General features: G+C 44.6%; 2 long non-coding RNA genes across 7 annotated transcripts in view; one reads left to right on the forward strand and one right to left on the reverse strand.

The window, feature by feature from the left end:
* The window catches only part of LOC142602665 (uncharacterized), a 26928-nt gene extending 23802 nt beyond the window's left edge, over nucleotides 1–3126 (reverse strand). The window contains exon 1 of the long non-coding RNA XR_012836431.1: nucleotides 2965–3126. This is a non-coding gene — a long non-coding RNA (uncharacterized LOC142602665). The remainder of the gene's footprint in view (nucleotides 1–2964) is intronic.
* LOC142602664 (uncharacterized) overlaps nucleotides 1–7917 on the forward strand; it is a 19634-nt gene extending 11717 nt beyond the window's left edge. For all 6 annotated transcript variants that reach the window (XR_012836429.1, XR_012836428.1, XR_012836430.1 and 3 more), the window contains one exon: nucleotides 5664–7917. This is a non-coding gene — a long non-coding RNA (uncharacterized LOC142602664). The remainder of the gene's footprint in view (nucleotides 1–5663) is intronic.
* The last annotated feature ends 3080 nt before the right edge of the window (nucleotides 7918–10997 follow it).

The raw sequence follows: 10997 nt of genomic DNA on the forward strand, positions 1-10997 counted from the left end.
TTAATGATTCATCTTAATAATTACCATGGAAAATTAAAATATTTAATCCGCCTATAAAAGGCGCTTTCCCAGCATTTGATGTTCTCTTCTAAGGCAGTATCAATTAATACAACGGAGTGAAATCTGAACCACAGTGGAGAACCACTGAAATACTGGCTCCGGTCAGGGAGTACCACCATGCGTTAAGAAAAGCTTTGGAGTTCCTAGTATTGGTTGGGGTTGGTTTTTTTTTTAAGAATTATTCCTCTGATGCATAATGTGGAATGCTAATCTAAACTTGAAGGGCCATAATCTGCCATGAACTCCACCATCATAAACTCTCTGCAAGTTATCTCACATGCTGGAGTAGTGTCAGCTGGCAACAGCAGAAATTTCTACTTGTATCAGCGCAACTGAAAAGAATTTAAGTTAGATGTTTGGCTACTGCTTCTGTTCTGATGTCCACAAAATGGTATATACAAATGACTACCTGCAAATTTGGTGTTCCCAAGTGCAAGAGAGACAATATTTTGGATTGTCTTGCTTACCAGTTCCAAAATTCCCATCTAAAACTGTGCTAAAAATTGGTATTTGGATTGAAGCAAATCTTTCAACCTGCAGTGGTTTTAAAAGGCAATCCTACATGTGATTCAGAAAGTTAATTCGATGTAGCCTCAGATTCAAATTTTAATTAGATTTCCTTCTCATATATGGGTAGTATCAGAACTAACACTGGGTATGGATTCAGTCCATCAGGCTGGTTCCTGCTGGAGGAGTGTTTTCAACTATTTTAAGCAACCATATTTTATGCTTTCATAGGCTGGGTTTGTAGCGTAAAAAGAATGGTGGCTGCTGCTTTTAAAACAAATCATTACATGTTTGCTGCTATTTTTCCCAGAGCCCTTTGCACACTTTCTTCTACCAAACCCAGAACAATCTGTTCTTTTCTAGAAAAAAAAGAAAAAAAATAGGTTAACCCTGATCAGACTATAGCCTTTGCAACTGTTTTCATCCCAGAACTGCAAGAGTGGAGACAGAAACTGTAGCTGAGGAAAGCATTTCTAAGCATTTTGAATGCAGAGCAGAGCTGCAGTGGCTCTTCCACATCAGACAGTGGATCAGGCTGACCTGGCACAGGGGCTCATTGCAGAGGTGGAAGGTGTGAGGTAGCCTACGAGGGAGCAGGTTTGCAGGCAGCAAGCCAGTTGCGTGCAACTGTTAGCTCAGGAAGCTGCGAAGCTGTGGAGTGCCAAGAGCTGGGAGGGCAGCTCAGGGAAAGAGGTGGTAAAATTGCTGGTTGTGTTTTATTGAGGCCTTCAGTACTGGGGACAGTCTGAAATGGAGACTGGAGCAGATGATTTGGGAGGACTATTCCTACATTATGTTCAGTGCATGATATTTAGCAGGTGTGAACATGCTTCCTAAACCCTGCTTGTGCAAGTTTCTCTGACACTGGGAGAAACAACCAAGTCAGATAAAAACCACTCACCCAGTGACATTTACTCCTCTGTAGTATTTTAAAAGCCCAGGTCCAGCCAGTGCCAAAATTGCAGGGCACATTTTAGGTGCTGGTCTGCAGAAGTCCATTTTTTGTAATCTAAGTGGGAAAAGTTGATTCAGTGAGTCAAACCAGACAGCAGCTTTTTCCTTGCTGAGGGCAGATGACTCCCTGTATCTCTCCTATCCTGTTTTTCCTAATATCTACCACAGGGAGCAACATAATCTGCAGTTGGCTCCTTTTTGAGTGTAAAGCTCAATCTAACAAAGTTTTAACAAGTATCTTCTAAGCAGAATCACTGGATTAAGTAAGCTCTTCCACCTGCTTACTCCTCCCCTCTTCCTCACACCCTTCCTCCTTCTGTTCCATCCTGCAGCACATCCCTGCCCAACTGTACCCAAAAGTGTACCGGAGACTCCCCTGAAAACTAACCCATTTTCTTTTCTGGGCAATTATCCCACCAGATGGGTTCCCTAGGCTGGCAACACTCTGTGAAACTGCTTGCAGAGGGCTTTGCATGCGGCTGGGAATGAGAAGATGCTTTAGTAGTTTTGCTGACAAATGTTTTAGCCCAGTCTAAGCAGCGTGACCTGGGCAACCTGCAAGCATAGGGGTGCCTGACCGGCGTCTCCTTGGGTCTCGTGTGTGTGTGAGAGAAGGTCTGTGGAGCAGTGAGAAACATTTTTTTTTGAACTTTTCCCAGTATGTAGGCTGTGCCACTTCAGAACTTTCAGAACTAAAAACACTAAAGGGAAAAAACCCTCCCTTTTTATAGCCTACTGTCTCGTTGAAAGTGATTTATGAAATGAAGCTTCCTGCCCACCCAGTGCACAGAACAAATACAGACAGTGCTTTGAAATAACTACAGTACTATGCTATTTTCAGTAATATTTAGCTCAGACTTAGCCAAGAAAGCCCACTAAGCTTAGCAGACAGACATAAAAAGAAACGCTCCTTCTGCATTTTTGTGTGCGCATGCATCTATTTTAGGTTTTACTCCTCTTTTCTCCAGTTGCATAGCTGACTATCAATGCAGCAAAGTCCTAGCTCAGGAAAATGCTTTAAGCCCACTTCTCAGTACAAATAACAGCTCTTGAGCACACACCTTATTTTAAATGCCTTAATAAATGTAAGCGCGTGCTTACATTGAGATACTTCCATTGACTGTCATGAAACTTGTTGAATTCGTTCACTTCAATAGCAGTGGCAAATATTGTGGTCCACGTACTTGCATAATTTGATTATATTTTGTGTATGTGTATTTAGGAAGTACTTTTAGCTTTTCTGTGACTGTAAGGGTTTATAGTGTCACAAGAATATTACCTGTCACCGCTGGCATCAGGAGTGCCCTTGAAGAGGAAGCTCTAGCTGGCGCTGTCTTGGCCGTCACTGACTATATTTTCTTTATATCCCTTTCTTCCCTATCTTTAAATTTTGAGCTGTAACTTGTTTTCACAGTTTAGGAGAAAAGATAAAAACAAGCCTACCGAGTCATTTAGGTCTGTCAAGTCCTTTTCTCCTGCCTTCAGTAGCGCGTGCCTAGGGAAGAGCATAAAATCAGATTGCTCACACAGTGATAGTTCTCCAAAATACTCTTCCCTTTTTCCTCAGTGATTTGGAGGTTGAAGGATGACTTAAGCCAGCGATGTTATTTTTGCACTAGGCAGGCTTTTATTTGAAACAGTCTAATGCTTTTGAATGCACTCAGAGTTCAAGCATCCACTCTTGCAGCAAGGAGTTTGTGTTTAATGGGACGTGGTATGACAGAGCATCTCCTTGGCTTGTTTTGAACTTGCCGTTTCCTGGTCTTGTGTGACACTGCCTGGCTCTTGTGGCATGAACCAGCAGATTAGTTCCCCTTTCCTCTTCTCCATGCCACCCAAGCAGTCACAGAGCACTCTCATCTCCTGCACTCCCAGGTATTGCTTTTCATTATTAAGAGTCCTCCTTCCTGCAGGAAACTCTCACTTGAGAAGTTCTGTTGGCACCAGTGAAGATGCTGGCAGGATGACAGCATTACTCAAGACCAGAGCAGTGCTTCATTTAGGTATTGTGCGTACTGCGAGCATTTCTGTCTGCATCTGAATATCTGGATCCTTAGTGTAATCCAGTGTTTGTCATAACTCTGTGAAGTAGAACTCCTGCCACTTAGGTGTCTCCTCTGAGATTTGTGGGATACATGTGCATTTCAGTCTCAAACCACTCCATCGTGACAGTATCCTCTCACAGAAACCTATGAAATATCCGTAAAGCTTACCAGCTTATCTCAGTTCCCTGCCCCCCTCCATTTTCTAATTTTTCTTGGTTCAAGTTGCTTTTGTTATTCTGACCAAGTTCTGGGATCGATCTCACTGATGAAAGAGACATCAGTGGTGCAAAACTATCTAGAAATCTCATCGTGTTCAAAACACAGTAAGAAAGGTCTCTCTTCTTGGTGTTCCCACGCTGTTAACACGTGGTTTTCTTATTGTGGTTTACTTTATAGATCAAAACCATGTGCTGTATTAGGAAATGCTATGGAAGGTCCGTTTCTCATGATAGTTTATCAGACAAGATCCTTTAGAACATACATTAAAAATACATCAAACAAAATCATTATTATAGTTCACTGTCCCATTTTAAGGGAACAGGAGGAAAGCACCACCAGCAATAAGGACTGGGGCTTTGTGTCTGTGTTGCCATGTCAGCAAACTCCCTTACCCAAATAGGTCTCCAAAGAAATCTTGTAAAAACATCTTTTAAAATGAGAAATAACCTGTCTTTTTTAGTTTAATGATGCATTACTCAGTTGCATAGTCAGATTTAAAAAATGCTGGGACTCCACTAGATAGAAGAATAAGTAGCAGTATATAATTTACATCCTACCCATGACAGTACATGTCAGTGTTTATTCTCTCATGGTCAGCTAAGGTAAACTTTTTGATGTGCTTTTTCCTCACTTAAAGCCCATTTGGGGTGGTTATCTTACTGTCCTAAGACCTGAGCTGGAGTATGTCTTTTACTGCTCTAAGAAACAGGATAAAAATTTCAAAGACAATAGCTGTGTGCTCTGTGCCCAGGTATGATGGGATGTTTGGTCCCCAGCCCCATAATTACAAAAAATAGTTCCTTATCAAAGACTAAGATACTGATTTGCAGACTTTCTGATGCATTATGCTGTGAAACTCATTGCTCCTTTTCTTTCTTCTCCTAATTCAGGAGAGCCTTCAACCCAGCACTTTCTGTCATGCATTAGTAACTCTGAAAACATGTTTACTTAAGTACAAAACCACATTAGCTCAGCATTATTGTATGCCTCCAACACACATAAATTACAATATATTGTGGGGTAGGAACTTTGATCAAGGAAAGCCCACACTGAATTAACTTGGAGGTGGGAAGGAGAGTCAGAACATTAAATGCTCCTTGTCTCCTTTTCCTCTCATCCCTATGATTCTCACTGCCAGTCAGTCTTTCTGATTGCTTGCTACGTCTGTGCTGCAGGCTGCAAGAAAAGATAGCAGTAACTATAGCAGCCCTGGAAAAATCATGCTATTTCATGGATCTAATCTCCTTCTCTAACATTCATTTCCATACACAGAATCTCAAGTGTAGAAAATCCTCCCTCATTCTCCCCAACATTCTGTCTCTTACCCTAACAGTGCTGAGGTTCTGGAGTAGAAATGAAGCCTTGGGAAGGAAAAATGCTATAGAGCAGGAGAACCCTAAAGATGTAACTTGTAGCCAAGACTTTTTTCCCCCCATCAGAGGGCCTATACTAGGATTTTTGCCCCACCAATACTGGGCAAATCTTGTACAGTGGTAGAGACCATTATCTAACCTGGGCAGCGAGGAGGGTGCTGTTGTTAGAGGACCAAGATGGTGAAGGGTGGCCGCAGTGCTCCGGACAGGGCTGCAGCAAAGGGCAGAGCGCACCTCCTGCCGCTGGAGATGCCAAGTGCCTGCAGGCTGTCAGCTGGCCCTCGCTGGCCACCCCTCCTGTCACTGCCAGACAGCCTCTGGATGGGAGGTGGGCAGAGCCAAGAAACACAAACAGCACTTTTCTTCCTTACAGACCAAAGACATTTGACCCAGTATGAAATGTCTTGCAGGTTAACAAGTCTAGAAATCATGTTTCCCACCCCCCCATCTGATAAAACAAAAAACATACATCCTCCCACTCCCATGTTATTTTTTTTTCTTGCAGCTCTGCTCATCCCCTTCTGGAGGACCTTCTGGCTATCATTACATGCTGCACTGAAACAACTAGTTTCAGAGTATGGCTGCTCTCAAGTTGATTCCATTGCCATCGATGCCAGCACCACAAAGCACGCAAGAAACACCCTCGCTGCCCAGGTGCTATTTATAGATTGAGGAACCAATGTCATTTCTATTGAAGCTAGAAGAAACTGCTCCTGATGCAAGTGGAAGCAAAAACAGTCCTTACTTGCATTTGAAGTGTTAATTGATTTTGTTGATTAGGCAGCATGATACACTGTTAATCAGCTACTAAGTAGAAACACAGATTCTTCTTGTGCCAAGTATTTGATTTTTTACTTAGTATTCGTTTGTAAGCATAGAAATCTAAAGCCATAAAGTTTGAGAAACTTTACACTCAAAGCAAGTGACTTGCTCATCTATTTATATATACACAAGTATACAGAGCATTGTCTGATAGTTTGACTCTGATACTAGCATGTTTTCTGTATTATTCCTCACTTGTTTTTTGCAAGTTAGAACATCCTCCAAGCCTTAGGCTGTATCTTGTGCTGTACATGTTTAAGAGCCATGTACAATAAGAAATTGATATGGCTGTTATATGCAACTCCGTCCTTTTAAAGGGTTTGGATCCTGCAAAGAAGTGATGTGTCTTCTCCAGCAGCCCACCCTTGTTGCAAAAATCCTTCTATTTAGTTTAGGGGCTTATTACAAAAAAGTATATTACAAAAAGTATAAAGTTTAGCAACACGTGAAGGCAGAGAGGAAGAAAACTAAGAATTTTTTGTGCTTGTATTCAGACATCACATCCCTTTCCTTCCTATGTCTGCTCTACAATTTGTAGTTTGATTTATCGTGAAAGTTAAGCTATTTTACACAATAAAGATACTGGAGAGTATCAATATGTCCCTAGATGTCACCTAGATTAAAGGTGTCATCTAGCTCCAGAAGTCTTGTCTGGAACTGGACCCAAAGGTAACAAAAGGAGGGTGGGTTCATTGCAACAGAGATACCAGTGTCAAAATGAGCTGTAGCTAGTTGAGTGGTCCTACGGAGTACCACACAGTCCACAGGACCTTGGCAGCACATCAGCCTGGATGCTGCTCCACACCATCCTAGCTGGTGGGGGAGGCATCCATAAGGAGGGAGACGTGGCTTTCGTACTTGCGTAACGCTTGTATGGTGAAGTGTCAGACCAATTGGCAAAAATGGCAAGTGAAAGTTCATATAACGATATCCCTGTATGCATTGTAGACTCCACTGAATGTACCTTACACAAGAAACAAGATGAAAATCTGGTTCGGTTGAAGCCCAAGGAGCTTTTTCCTATCAAATAAAATGTTTATGTATATGCAAATTAACATTAAAGAAACATACAGATTCCATAACATCTGCAAGGAACTGCTGAGACATGTTCAGGTATTTCCTATGCTGCACATTTTATTTTTGTGTTCCTCAAGGCTGTCCTAAGAATTGATAATTATAGTTCATGAGCTAATTCACAGGAGTTATAGCAATTACAGATATTATAGCTGCTGTTAATTTTTATTATTTAACATAACCAAGTAGTTGATAAGGGACTTAAATGTTCCTTTACTGTTAAAGTGCCATGCCACATTACAGCTGTCATTATGCACAAGTTATGAAAAAGCAAATGAGGAACTAGATGATTTAAGAAGAAAGCTTTTCTCCAGAACTCAGGTAATTTACAACACACAAGGAAACTACCCATGGTTGTTTAGGAGTGATACCTAGCTTGTCTCAGACCAGAAAAAACAAAAATTAATTGATTTAAGGTCACTGTAAAGGCCATATCCCACAGAACAAACTGGCCATGGCAACATTTTCTCTCATTTTTAGAAAAAAATTCAAGCCAGTACTGCTCATGGATTTCTGCATGCTCCTACAGACACCCTTCTCTGAGCCTCCTAATGCATTTGAAATTAATTCTCAGTACAGTGATACAGCTCTTGTAATAGCAGGTTTAATTAGTGTCTACAGAAACCATCTAGCAGCATCAGTTTATGCAATAACTTATATTTCACTATACACAGATGATCTGTGTTCGGTTCCATTGCCTGTCTTATGCTTTTGCATGCTCCCAGTACAATATGTAGCTTTAAATGATCTAAGATGGCACACTCCCAGCAAGTCATCACAAGTACAGCAGGGTTCCCAAATCGGAGTTCAGATATCACACTCGTCATGCATAAACTTACTGGAAGGAGTTTGCCAAACAGAAATAAAACAGTGTCTGCTGTCAACTGCTGTCAGAAATTACTACAGCTTCAGACAGGGCTTTGTCCCATCCATAGTGTCTGGGGAGATGCACTCGATCACAAATTCATCTCACCCTGTTTGAACCTGCTGGTGCTGCATCCAGTGGCAACAAGTCCCAGAAGTTTGTTATCTGGCTGGCACTGTAAATTGAGCTGTGGTTTCAGAAAATCATCAGTGTTAATTCTGGGATGTTTTCTGACTGTAACTGCCAGTTCAGAACTCAGCATTAGGTGAGTAGGCTCTGGTCTGTTTTGCCCTTAAATACATCACTTAAGTTCCTATACACTGACACTCTTCTGCCTCCTTTTTACCCTTTCACTGTAGGGTGAGATATCTTTGTGGAGCTTCTCACTGCCAGCAAAGCATTTGACTACCCAGAAGAGCTCAGTGTCCTCCAGGAGACCAGAGATTTCACTGCTTGCTTCCCTCCCCAGTCTTCAGTAGGGCTGGCTTTGTTCCACAGCTTCAAGGAACCCACTCAGCCCTTCCCTCTAGCTGCCTGGCACAGCAGCAGTTTGCAGGGACAGGTTACACCCTGGCTGGGAGTTTTGCAATCTCACAGTTAAATTCCTTCAAGGCTTTCAGGTGATATCATTTAATCCTAGAGTTTAATCCCATCTGTCTGGTGTAACACTCAAACTAACCTTGCTCCCCTGGCCAGTCTGCTGCAAAGCATACACATAACATCTCCAGTACTTTTGGGAGGAGAAGGCGACACAGTTACTGTTTTCTCTGCTACAGCCTTATTTTCCTCAAATGCCCCTTTTACACCCTTGTTACTGAGTGGTCCTACTGATTCCCAGGCTGCCTTTCTGCTTCTGAAGAATGCAAGACTGTCTGTCTACCATCAGCTTGATCACCCTTTCCAAGGTGGTCTGCAAATTGTTTCAGCCCTCCCCCTGTTTTCCTAGCACCCAGCCTGCCCCACTGGGAGATCCCAGTTCAGATTCCCATTACTGAATGCTGAGCTTTCCCTATAGCATTTCCTTAGCTTCCCTGCTAAACCATGCAGGGGCTTCTTAAACTGCTGGCACAGGCTTTCCCTGAGTTTATAACACGGTGAATTCTGAGCAGCCTCCAGTGTGCTTAGGCCTCCTTGTAGCCTTTGGACACATGGCCACACTTCTCTGCAGAATGCCTGTAGCACTCCTGGACACTCAGCTGCCTGACAACAACTTTTTCCATCGATTATCCTCCCTCCACCAGGTCCAAGAGCCCGACTGTACCAGGGCTATCATCTCACATCAGGTATTGCAGTTCCCCAGTCTTATCTGCCAGGCTCCTCGCACCAGTAAGGTCTGCTTTCCCCCTTCTCTTACTGCTGCATGTCCTGCTCCCCTGGCTCTGCAGGCAGCCTGCTTTGCCATCCCTGTTTATCGTGGTTGTGCTGCTCATACCTGCCCCAGCCTTTCTGGGGTGTGCTGACCATCACGCATCTTCCTTCACGGCCCAAATGAGGAGCTCCCCTGAGCCTGCCAGCTTTTCCCTGGCTCCTCACCAAGCTACTCCTCCACAGCCATCCCCAGTGCCATCACCCAGTGCACAGCCCGTTCCCCATGCGTGGAATCCCCCTGCCCCAAAGGCTCTCTGCCCCACTGAGCCCCAGTGCCTGCTGCCCCTCGGGCCTCACTGCAGGGACAGGCAGCAATCGAGAGACAGCCCAAACTACAGAGCTCCTGCCTGGCAGCCAGCACTGAACCACCAGCATATCCCTGCTCCCACCATGCCATCAGTATCCACGGGGTCCCCAGCTCCCCCAAACCCTTCTGTGTCAGTACACTTGTTTTGGCAGCCCTCCTGGGGCTAACAACAGCCCTCCCGCATCACTCATGCCCCACCCTGAACCCAAAGGTCCCTCCAGTGGAGGGGGTTGCTTTCAAAGGGAAAATATGATCCCCTTCCTCACCAGCACAGCCACCTCCTGGCCCCAGGCTCCCCCTCCTCAGCGTAGCAGAGACCATGCAGAGCCAGGACCGCCCTGTACCAGCCACCAAGGGAGCTCAAGGGCCACCTGGTCTGCAGCTCCCCAAGCACCCTGGACCCAAGGGGGCAACCCCATCGTGAGGGCCCAGAGCACCTCACCCCCAAGCCTTGTCTGTTACCCACACTGAGCTCTGCACGAGAATCTGGGGGCTTCCCACTCTGTTGCTGGAGCTCAGATAATTTTAGTTTTCAAAGGTTCAGATAAATTCAATTCTCCCTTTGAAAAAGGGATTAAAGCATCGGCTGGCCCTTGCTCTAGCCTTATCACACTAGCAACAAAACAAGACCTGGCTTTGCTGAAAACAAACCCATAAGCAAGTACATGGGAAGAAATCAGCTGACTTGAAGCCCATGTGCTTTCCTACAAGGAATAGGTACTCACCAGGACAACCCCTTAAGCCAAACTGATGCAAAGAGCCCTAAGTTAGGGAGGTACCACCTTTTTATTCTCTCCTGTTTTGGAGAAAGCCCTACCCCCTTGGGAGGATTAAGGCATCACATAACACAGCCTCAGGCCTCCACTCCCTAATTAAATAATTAGCAAATTCAGCTGGCCCTTGCCAGTCCCACATGCTCACCTAGCCTATAGCCACAGCCAGCCCCACTCAGCCCGCAGGCCCACGCTCCCAACATCGCTCACCTGAAGGAGCCAGCCCTCCTCCCTTGCTTGCCTTTCCCGGGCAAAACCACGTCGCCTGGGCTCGTTTGCCTACACCCTGTCTTTGCTGACCCTTGTTTTCCCCTTAGATACTCATTTGGCCGTGCATCTATCTGCCTGCCCAGCATAAAAGCTGCTGCAGTGGTGTTCTACATGCAATCTCTGAAAACTGTTTCAAGCACCGGGGCCCTGATAGCGCACTTTCCTTTCCCAGGCTGCTGGATACGGCACGTGGGCAGGCGCAGGTCATGGTGGGGCACTGGCATCCTCGTTCATTCCCTGCACATCATCCCAGCCAGTATTTTACCAGCAGCTGCTGGGGAGCCCCATGAACCACTACTAAAACAGACTTTGGTCAAATTCACCTGACATCTGCTGGATCTTAATAGTTGTCCCAGATGG

Source organism: Balearica regulorum, chromosome 7, assembly GCF_011004875.1.
Source record: "Balearica regulorum gibbericeps isolate bBalReg1 chromosome 7, bBalReg1.pri, whole genome shotgun sequence".
Lineage (NCBI taxonomy): Eukaryota > Metazoa > Chordata > Aves > Gruiformes > Gruidae > Balearica > Balearica regulorum.